We start from the raw sequence: 12,082 nt of genomic DNA on the forward strand, positions 1-12,082 counted from the left end.
AGTGCTGCAATGAACATTTTGGTACATATCTCTTTTTGAATTATGGTTTTCTCAGGGTATATTCCTAGTAGTAGGATTGCTGGGTCATATGGTAGTTCTATTTTTAGTTTTGTAAGGAACCTCCATAGTGTTTTCCATGGTGGTTGTATCAATTTACATTCCCACCAACAGCAGAGGAGGGTTCCCTTTTCACCACACCCTTTCCAGCATTTATTGTTTCTAGATTTTTTTTGATGATGGCCATTCTGACTGGTGTGAGGTGATACCTCATTGTAGTTTTGATATGCATTTCTCTAATAATTAGTGATGTTGAGCATATTTTCATGTGCCTCTTGGCCATCTGTATGTCTTCCTTGGTGAAATGTCTATTTAGGTCTTCTGCCCGTGTTTCAATTGGATTGATTTTTTGACATTGAGCTCCATGAGCTGTTTGTATATTTTGGAGATTAATCCTTTGTCTTCTGTTTCCTTTGTAAATATTTTCTCCCATTCTGAGGGTTGTATTTTTGTCTTGTTTATGGTTTCCTTTGCTGTGCAAAATCTTTTAAGTTTAATTAAGTCCCATTTGTTTATTTTTGTTTTTATGGGTATGTTCACCTTCAGTTGACACATGAAGAAACTGAGGCACAGAGGTTAGATAACACTTTGTCAATGTGTTAAGCATGTTACATGGATCACCTCCCTTAGTCGTCTCAATGACCCTTTGTAGACCTTTATGGTAGGTAATACAATTATTCACATTTTACAGTACAGATAAAGACATTGAGGCACAAAGAGCTTCAGTGATTTGCCCATGGTCACCTTGTAGCAAGTGCCAGTCTGGTTTCAGAGCCTTGTGCTTAAAAATTATGTCATATATTGATTGTCTCTCTCATAAGAGCACAAATGGAGTCTTCCCTTTGGGAATAGGAGATAAGGATTGAAGAAGAAACACCCAGTATTAGGGAAGGGGTGGGTGGGTTATAAACCTACTTTGGGCAAGCCAACTCTTGGTAAAATTGTGAATACAGTTTTTCTTTGTTGCTTCCTGACATCTCCCTCCACAATAGGCCCCCAGCACCAATCAAGACTCATTTTCATAGGCCCTACTCTCTAAAGCTCAAGGAGGTGGTAAAACAGTTTCTACAACATGGGGTCTCAATCCTCATTGGCTAGGTGGGACTCCTTATTTATTTTTAAATTCATTTATTATTTATTTATTTATTGGCTGCATTGGGTCTTTGTTGCTACATGTGGGCTTTCTCTAGTTGAGGAGAGAGGGGGCTACTTTTCGTTGCAGTGCATAGGCTTCTCATTGTGGTGGCTTCTCTTGTTGCGGAGCATGGGCTCTAGGCACGCGGGCTTCAGTAGTTGTGGCACACGGGCTTAGTTGCTCTGCAGCATGTGGGATCTTCCCAGACCAGGGCTCGAACCCGTATCGCCTGCATTGGCTGGCGGATTCTTAACAACTGTCCCACCAGGGAACTCCTAGGTGGGACTCTTTAAACATTACATTAAATTGGTGAAATTTAGTTTCAATTTTTAAGCTTTCCAGGTGATTCTAATGTGTAGTCAGTGTTCAGAACAAATGTTGAGTCTTGGCTGCACATTGAAATCATCGAAAGCTTTTAAAAATTACCCAAGTGTCCAACTTCCAGGAATTCTGAAGTAACTGGTCTGGAGTTTGACTTTGACTCTGGGATTTCTATAAGCTCCCAAATGATACTAATGTAGATCCATGATTGAAAATCACAGATCTAGAGTTAGAAGACCTGAGATATACTACAGACTCCATCATTTAGTAGCTTGGGCTAATAACTTAATCTCACTGACATAGTTTCTTCATCTTAAAAATAGAGGAAAAAATAATACTTTCTGGGTTTATTCTGAGAATTAAATGAGATATGCCTTGTAATGGGTCACTATCTGGCACATTTACGACTATAAAAAGAAAAACAGCTATAATAATAAGCTATTATGCAGGATAAAAACTATCTGACAAACTAAATCCTACTAAGGAAATGGTTCTCAAACTTTAGCATGCATCAGAATCACCTGTAGGCTTGTTAAAACACAGATTGCCTCTCCCCACCCATTCTTTAGGTCTAGGGTGGGACCAATAATTTGTTTTTGTAACAAATTCCCAGGAGATGCTGCTGCTGCTGGTTTGAGTATTGCACTTTTAGAACCACTGTTTGAGCTTTAACAGTTTAAGTTTCCCCTTCAAAAGAGTATTGATGCTTTAATACACCCCAAGGATATTATTATGGTGGAACTTAAGATACTTCAGTTGACAGTAGGGACATATTCTGGGGCAGGAGACATCCTTGTAGGAAGCTGACTATTCCATTTCATTTTTAAAATTTTAACATTTTTTTTTTTTTACTTTGGGGTATAGTTTTACAGTGTTGTGTTACTTTCTGCTGTACAGTGAAGTGAATCAGCTATATATATACATATATCCCCTCTTTTTTGGATTTCCTTCCCATTTAGGTCACCACAGAGCATTCAGTAGAGTTCCCTGTGCTATACAGCACATTATCATTAGTTATATATTTTATACATATTAGTGTATGTATGTCAATCCCAATCTCCCAATTCATCCCACGCCCCCTTTCCCCCCTTGGTGTCCATATGTTTGTTCTCTACGTCTGTGTCTATTTCTGCCTTGCAAACAGGTTCATCTGTACCATTTTTCTAGATTCCATAATTTTAAGGTGAGTCCTTGTCAGCTTCTCTGCTGTTTCCCAAAGCAATGGACAGATCAGAGGCTGCTCTCAATGGGATTTTTGTAACAGAGTAGAGGAAGCTTTGGAAATTGTTTTTTCTTTCTAGCACTATTTAATGAGAGCTGCCCTTTCCATCCCTTCACATTCTCCTTTAATTTGGAAACCGTGCTGTTAAAATGGCACACATTTATAGAAGGATTAAATTCATGTCTGAAAGTATGTTAAGGCTTGTAAAACACATCAAGATGGTTGGGATATGACTATTTCCCACGGAAAAGTGTCAGAGAAATTATGTTTTCCAGTATGACTGGGGAGATTATGACAAATAGACCAAAGATGGCAAATTTGTGCCCCAGTCTTGACGGCTACTGAGGTCCTCATTTCTGTGAGAGATGACACACTCTGAGATCAATGGGGAATTTGGCAAAGCTTATCTTCAGCATACTCTTCCCACCTCTCCTTCTAGTGACTAACCAGTCCTGGCTTCCTAATTCTCCAACACTCTATTTCTGAGCAGTGGGCATTATCCATGTTAAACCTCACCCAAGTCAATGTCTATTTTTGACTTAATTTCTATTTCTCTAATATCTGGCTATGCTGAATTTAGATACAGATATTCAATATGAGTATGTGAATGGCTGATACTGCTTAATGGGATATTTATTTCAAGGAATTTGTATGAAAAGAAGCAGCTCAAAGGAATGCATCAAATAGTGGAAAGCGAGGCATTGTGACTGATGGCAGAGTTTTGTTTGTTTGATTTGTTTTTCTTAAAGTTTTTTTTTTGATGTGGACCATTTTTAAAGTCTTCATTGAATTTGTTACAATATTGCTTCTGTTTTATATTTTGGTTTTTTGGCTGCAAGGTATGTGGGATTTTAGCTCCCCAACCAGGGATCGAACTCACATCCCCTGCATTGGAAGGTGACATCTTAACCACTGGACTGCCAGGGACGTCCCTGTTTTGTTTTCAATATGTGTGTGACATGGTGGGGGTGGGGGACTTTGAAACTTTTCTCACATATTCTCTCCATCCTTGGGAACAGGTAAGATAATTTGCTTGCTAGATGGTATTTGGGCAATAGGGGCCAATATTCTCTAAAGAGAAAAGAAAGTGGGGGAGAATCCTAGAAGCTTAGGACCACAGGTTGGTGGGTTTGACATGGAGAGATCACTCAATATCTTTGCTTCCAGATACTCTTCTATGAAACAAAGTTAATAATATCCTGCCCTGCTTTCTTCTTTTAGGGTTGTGAAAACGAATCTTTCATGGCACATGTGAAAGCATCCTGTAAATTAGTAGGTGTTAGAGAAATTAAAGTTTTTGAATAATGATTATGATGCTGAAAAAAATAATAATAAATCCTTGCCATATGAGTTTTAACAAATAAGATATCAACTAATTTGGAGGGGCCAGAAAACAATAGGTTGAATGTTAGTAAATTTTTCACTCTAGAAAAGTTATACTGAATTAATTTAAAAGTGCTTTTATTGATGCAAATTAATTTAAAAAATTATCATTCCTCATATCCTAGAGCCAAGAAAGCCCACTGATTTGATGTGGATATAGCATATTTTCCAGGCATGTCCTTCTCTAGGTCTCAATGTCCCCATCTGTTCCATGAGGAGGAGGCCCAGACATTCATAGATAGCATGGTTTTCTGGGTATTCATAGGGAGGAAAGAAGCCCAAGATGAAGAAGGCTGCCACCGTAGCCTCCTCTCCTGTCCAGCAGGGGTAGCCCGAGGGCCAGAGAAGAAACAGTGACCCTTTGTAGAGGTCTGTACTCTGGAAGGAATCTACATGGAGAACCCTGAGCAGCTCACTACTGCCCCCTCCCAGTGAGCTGCTTTCAGTGGAAGATTCACAAGTTCTAAAGACACTCCAGGACAGTGAAACAGTGGTCCACACTGGCTCAAAGCTCCAGGCAGTAAGTATGAAATGATTGCTCAATCAATAGCAAATATTCCAAGGTCTTGAAATAATCCAGGATCACTTCTCTTTGAATCATCCACTGGGTAAAAGAAGAAGCTAATTTACAGGAGAGCGTCCCAGCCCTCGGCCACCATGTCCCAGTACTGAATTAAATGAGTAGAGACTGTTCATGCAGAGGCTTAACACAATGAAACTGTGTGTTCAACCTCAAAGGCCCTAAAGCCTGACATCCTCAGAAAAGTAGTGACTCCTAGCTGGTCAGACTCAGCTTCCATGATTATCCAGCACAACTTGTTCCAGGTGAAAAAGCAAAGGGCTGCAAAGAAGAGACGATCATCTCTGCATAAGGTGGGCATCAAGAGTAGTTCCATTGTTGCACTGGGGCTTAATTTAGGGAATGAGGTTGGTCAAGTGGGTAACAGAGGACCTGTTTCTAAAATTTTTATCTCCACATAAGCAAGAATAGGGATGCTTCAGACAGGGATAGCCTTATAAATAGATGCATTATAACCTCCCACTGAAAAATATCTTCTTGTAAGCCTTGCAATCATGCCCCAGATTCTACTGGCAGCGCTTGTGTTAAGCAGTGCTTGTGTTAAGCATTGCCCTCTTCCTAAGGCCTTAAAATGGAAAGCAGTGATTAAGAGCCAAGTTTCCAATTGGGACTCAGCTATTTACTAACTCTTCATCCTAGGTAAGTTGCTTAATTTCTCTAAAGTTCAGTTTCCTCATCTTAAAAACGGGTAAAGAATGGTATCTTCCTCTAAGGGTTGTTGTGATGATTATAGAGATAATATTATTAAGTGCTTGGCACATGGAAAATATTTTTTAAAATGGTAGATGTTATTATTACCTAAAATCCAAATTCTCTTGCAGGAGAGTTCCCAAAGTCTCCATGAGTGAGTTTGGCTGATTCCTCCTTTTCAGAGACAGTTTGGTAGAGTGTAAACACAATGGGCTTTGGATTCAGATGTGGGATTAAATCTGGGCTCTCTCACCCTAGCTCTGAGACTCCGACTAAGTTACTTTACCTGTCTGAGCTTCAGGCCCAGTCTGTTGTAAAATGGGGATTAACATCTCACTTTATGGGACTGTTGTGAGAATTATGAGATATTTGTGACATGCCTGGTACATAGTAAGTGCTCAACATGTTAATTCCTTCTTAGGAAAGCAATGGTCTCTGACACATGATGAGAGGGAGGGTGCTGAAAGTACGGTGATGGGTGTTAAAAGGAAAGCGAGGAAACGAGACAAATTTATGCCTTCTGGGCTTGACCTGAGATTTGAGTACTCCACTATCAAGATAATGGAAAAGGTGTAAGGACCTAGTGACATAAAAATGTTAGTACACCATAATAAAAAATAAGTGACATGGTATAAGCATATATGGGCTTAAGGGTCAATGTACAGGACAGGGCATTTAAGGTGTTTCTCATTCTCACTGTATCCTTCTGAGGGTTTCCTTATCCTTTGGTGACCATCCCATTTAGCAGCATATAAAGGGCTTGTCAATTGGCATGAAAACTTTGCCCAGTAGGGGGCCTAGAGAGATGGTAACTGGCTGAGTCCATCAGATCCTCTCTTGAATTTGGTAGTGAGAAAGGAGGATTAGGGACATGGAAAACAGGAAAAGATTGGTTATGGCAATTATGGGTGCTGATTGAAGCCATAGAAACAGGCAGAGTAAGCTGATAATGGTGATCACCAAATGCTGTAACGTTAGGGGCAGGAGAAACATAATAGTTTCTGAGGGGAACTTTTAGTAGAGGTATTGATAATCCATCTCTCTTATTAGACTGCTAGAGCTACTGTTGTATCTTGAATATGTAAAGGTTCCAGTTACCTGTGAGGCCTGGTTGTATGGTTATCAAAATGGTGTACTGACCTCTGTATTTCTCTACATATTTTTATAATAAATCCTCTTTAGCAGACATGATCTAAGCTTATCTACGTTCCTTGCAAACTAAAAGAACTTAAATATTTTGGTGTGAATTTCAGCCCTCCCACTTACTAATTTCTTCACCTGTAAAATGGAAGTGACAATTAAAAGAGTTAGGAGCATTTAGAATAGTGCTTGGCATACAGCAGATATTCAAAAAGTGTTAAATTACTAACATCATTACTTTGGACAAGACCTGAATTTTTGTTATTTGTAAAATGGGATTATATTCACTTCATGAGGTTGTTGAGGGGATTAAATGAAGTAACAGGTAAAACAGTAATAGTTATATACCCGGTACTTAATATATGTTGGTTATCATTTCCCTCCCCTCAAAAAAAAAAAACCTCTAAATGTTTTGAATCATCGAGCATCCATCTGGGCAGTATAAGTAAAGACAAGTTTGGGCCTTGTGCATAGTAAGTGCTGAAAAAATAGTTATTTAATGTGAAAATTTCCTACTTCAATGAGTGTTGCCATTTTGAACCTCTTTCTCACTCTCTAATCTCACACACGTCAGAAGAATTGGGGTGTCTCAGATATAGTTCTACTTGGAGATTTATAGCAACAGGAACGTTTTTCCATAGGGTCCAGGTCTTCTTGGTCAGTTAAAAGGAAGCAGGAGGTTGGGCTTCCCTGGTGGCGCAGTGGTTGAGAGTTCACCTGCCGATGCAGGGGACAAGGGTTCGTGCCCCGGTCCGGGAAGATCCCACATGCTGCGGAGCGGCTGGGCCCGTGAGCCATGGCCACTGAGCCTGCGCGTCCGGAGCCTGTGCTCCGCAATGGGAGAGGTCACAACAATGAGAGGCCCGCGTACCGCAAAAAAAAAATAAAAAAATAAAAAAGGAAGCAAGAGGGAGTAGATATGGGGATATATGTATATGTATAGCTGATTCACTTTGTTATAAAGCAGAAACTAACACACAATTGTAAAGCAATTATACTCCAATAAAAATATTTAAAAAAAGCAAGACAATTTCAAGTCCTTTACAAGTGGAATGGTGTTGCTATATTCACCCGAGCTAAGTAATGCCTCTTCTTTATGAAGCTTACAATGGGTGTAACATGAATGGGAATAATGAATTTAGCTTTCGATTTTCTTTCTTCTGTAAATAGGCAATTCCACCTGGAGGGCCTCAAAAATGCATAATGAGCTGGGAAATCTCTATAGATTTTGGTAATTGGAAATCTTTCTTTTCTTCTCATTACCTGGAAAAGTATCTTCCATCATCTTTCATTTAACCCCAGAATGGCTCTTAGACTTTGTTTGATTGAATCTAAATAAGAAATTATCAAGATTCCATATAATTGTTACTTCAAACCCAAATCCCTTTATAGAAGTAACATAAAATCACTGTGCGATGTTTTCCAAAAGTTTTAATCTTTTTCCTGCCAATGATTTCATGTCATTTTGATAAAGCAAAAGCTAAACATATCAAGCTCTGGCATGATCAAGTTTGAGTAAGATTTCTAAGAAATGGACACAGCATCATTTTACGAACCTTCACTTGGAACATGGGACCCAATTTTATTTTAATGACCAAGCAAGACATTGAATGAAGACATTTTTTCCTTCCCTAGGTTAGAGAACAAACATTAAACAGAATAAGTTATTTTACTAGGCATAAATTTTCCTTTAACATTCTATTTGGACTTTTCTAACTGAAGGCTGGAAGGCTTTTACCTGTCTGGCAGATGAAATAACTCATGAGTTAGTGGTTAATATATAAATTATTAAGCACCACAGGCACAACAGTCATTTATTTGTAGTGAGGCACCTTCAAGAACTTTGTAACTGCTAGTACAGTAGAGAAGTAGTATACTGACAAGAATATAGACAGTATCATCAGTAGGTAGTAGGCTGGATAGATTTTATTCTTGTAATTTTAGTCAAATGACTTTGACCAATATATATTTTTGCTTGGGAGCATTTCCCAGTGTGGAAGATGAAAAGCTTGATTATGAATACAACTTAGTTAACTTTGCAACAAATTGATTCCATTTGTTAACTTATGGAAAAACGGCTATGATTTCCAAACTGAAATATAAAATCATATTTTTCTGATAGCTCAAACTGGAGAAGAAAGAAATAGGAGAAGAAAGAACCAATCTTCACCTAGAACACCTATTTGTCTCAGGATGAACTACCCTCTAGTCAAGAATTTGATTAGTTGCTTTCACTGTCTCAGCAATAAAATCAGAAAATTATATATTGGGAATAGAATGTGGATGAGGTATAACAAGACTTCTCTTGTAATTCCAGTTAGAATCCAGTATAGTACAGTGCCATGAGCACTGAATTTGAAGTCAGACATATCAGTAATAAAATCCAAGCTCTGTTTCTCAGTTGCTGTATAACTCTTCACCATCTACTTCAACCATCAGCCTATTTTCCTGTTCTCTAAAAATTGGGATAACAATCATCCAACTGCTCACAGGATTTTGAGGATTAAATAAACCACAATATATCAAAGTACCCAGAACCATTCCTAACACATAGTAGATGCCCAACAAATGTGGTAGATCTGAACCTCTCTGGTCTCCTCTTCTGTAAAATGAGTTACGGGGTGGAATAGATGTTCTCTAGCTCTCCTGAGACAAAAGACTCTAAGACTCATAACATCTTAATACTGCATTTAGCAATCTTTTGGGTGAATAGTAGAAAACAGAAAAGAATGGAGGTAATGTACTGTACTACAGCAACTCACTTCAGTTTATGCAACCAATGTACTCTAAAAAGATTTGTAGAAAGGGAATATAAGGCCCAGATGGGGGTAAGAGAATTATCTAAGTTAGAAGTCAGTATCAGAGCTAGAGCTAGAAATCCAAATCAATCACTGTAGATCAGATCTGGGGTTTTTTCTTCTACAGTCTACACTAGAGCCAATTTAAGACTCTCTTGGAACAGTTATTTACTAACAGTTATTTACTAACTTGAGCAAATCCACCGAAAACTAGGCTAGGTTTGTCTTTGGCAACCTATCAATCATTTTCTTATTTTCTTTATAGATAACTAGTACCCTTAAGACTCTCTTCAGATAGTCCATCCAGATGTCCTTTCCCATAACTTTCTAAATTGTAAAGCAAACTCATCTCTCATCATAATTTACCTGTTCTATCTCCTATTTGTTTCTTTGTAGCAATGACTGGTAATAAATTAGCAGTTAAAATAATCCAGCCCACAATGCTTACATAAGAAAGTGGAAAAGTTTTGGCATTGAGGCATATAGGAGCAGGGATATAATTTTTGTCAGGGGTCCTTTTTAAGATTGCTTTAAATAATAGCCACATCGTCTAAAGGGTGAAGGTGCAGCAAAATGTTTCTGAGCTTTTAACCTTATACATTTTACCAAATGATATAATCAAATACTTAGAAAAAAATCTGGAGAAAAAAATCTGGAGAAAAGTAGATTGATAGGGAACTAAAACTGAAGGTAAATGAAAGGTGCTGTGATGTCTACTTTTCATGATAGTATAGTTTGATGTGTTACTTTTCAATGATTGAATCACTTATCAAAGTAGAAATATAACTTGTACTAACAAGGTAAGAAAGAGTTCACAGTTTGTGGGGCTGTTGGTCTAAGAACAAATTGTAAGAAAGAAAAATTTATTATAAGATAATAAATGAATCCAAAAGCAAAACTTTGTGTCTATCAGAGAACAATAGTTTTAAAAGACAAATCTGATTTGGTTGTTAAATAAAACTATGAGCAGTTATCTTTAGATCAGAGTCATTTATATTTCTAGATGTAAGTAAGCCATATTTGCAATTTAACAATTTGCATTAAAGTCAAAAAAGAAAAAAAAATCAATCACTGTAGATCAGATCTGGGGCTTTTTCCTCTACAGTCTACACTAGAGCCAATTTAAGACTCTCTTGGAACAGTTATTTACTAACAGTTATTTACTTCCCACCAATGGAAAATAAGAAAACTCTATTTCACAGATATTTTAGTCTGTAATAATCTCTTCTATGCTTCTCTGGGATGTTCCAAATGTAATAAACTTACCCTTTAAGTAGAAAAGACAAAGCATCAATGATAAACAAAATGGAATATTACCACATTGAAGTCACATCATATAGTCAAATTATGAATTACCAAGAAAGTTAAATAGGTTTAACCCAAACATAGCAAAAAAGTAATTTCTCATTTCATTAACCAGTGAAAATAATCTTCATTTATACATGCTCTCTTTTACAATAGGAAACATTACATATGAATAGTGAGTACTTAGCAAAAAAACGAATCGATGGAAAAAGGATTAATCTCCAAAATATATAAACAGCTCATCCAGCTCAATATTAAAAAAACAAACAACCCAATCCAAAACTGGGCAGAAGACCTAAATAGACATTTCTCCAAAGAAGACATACAGATGGCCAAGAAGCACATGAAAAGCTGCTCAACATCACTAATTATTAGAGAAATGCAAATCAAAACTACAGTGAGGTATCACTTCACACCAGTTAGAATGGGCATCTTCAGAAAATCTACAAACAACAAATGCTGGAGAGGGTGTGGAGAAAAGGGAACCCTCTTCCACTGTTGGTGGGAATGTAAATTGATACAGCCACTATGGAGAACAGTATGGAGGTTCCTTAAAAAATTAAAAATATAATTACCATATGACCCAGCAATCCCACTACTGGGCATATACCCAGAGGAAACCATAATTCAAAAAGACACATGCACCCCAATGTTCACTGAAGCACTATTTACAATAGCCAGGTCATGGAAGCAACCTAAATGCCCATCAACAGACGAATGGATAAAGAAGATGTGGTACATATATACAATGGAATATTAGCCATAAAAAGGAACAAAATTGGGTCATTTGTAGAGACATGGATGGATCTAGAGACTGTCATACAGAGTGAAGTAAGTCAGAAAGAGAAAAACAAATATCATATATTAATGCATATATGTGGAACCTAGAAAAATGGTACAGATGAACCAGTTTGCAGGGTAGAAATAGAGACACAGATGTAGAGAACAAATGTATGGACACCAAGGGGGGAAAGCGGCGGGGGGGGTGGGGGTGGCAGTGTGATGAATTGGGAGATTGGTATTGACATATATACACTAATATGTATAAAATGGATAACTAGTAAGAACCTGCTGTATAAAAAAATAAATTAAATTAAATTTAAAAATTAAAAGAAAAAGAGCCTCCAATAATTGCACTTTGAACGAAGAATGCCTAAACAGAGGTGCTCTTAATAGAATTTCATGAAATATTGGCATTCTTTCATGGATCAATCATACATTAAGTAAGGAAAAACACTTTACCTACTTAACCTAGATTAGTAGTACACTTTCTAAAATCTAACTTGGTCACTTCTCCACATTTGAGACTGCTACATCAGAAAAGTGCAGGCACATGTTAATTTGTTCATCTTAGTTGGGTAAAATATAGATATTCTGGGGAGATGGCAAGTAGTACAGCTGGTCATTAAATACTTTCCCCCAAGAATCCTGGCCTTCAAGAGTCTAGTCTT

General features: G+C 37.5%; 1 protein-coding gene across 9 annotated transcripts in view; it reads right to left on the reverse strand.

Moving 5' to 3' along the window:
• LOC307180840 (charged multivesicular body protein 1B2-like) overlaps window positions 1-12,082 on the reverse strand; it is a 69,229-nt gene that overhangs the window by 17,809 nt on the left and 39,338 nt on the right. The gene's annotated exons all lie outside the window — the stretch shown is intronic.

This window comes from Stenella coeruleoalba, assembly GCF_951394435.1.
Source record: "Stenella coeruleoalba genome assembly, chromosome: X".
NCBI classification, from domain to species: Eukaryota; Metazoa; Chordata; class Mammalia; order Artiodactyla; family Delphinidae; genus Stenella; species Stenella coeruleoalba.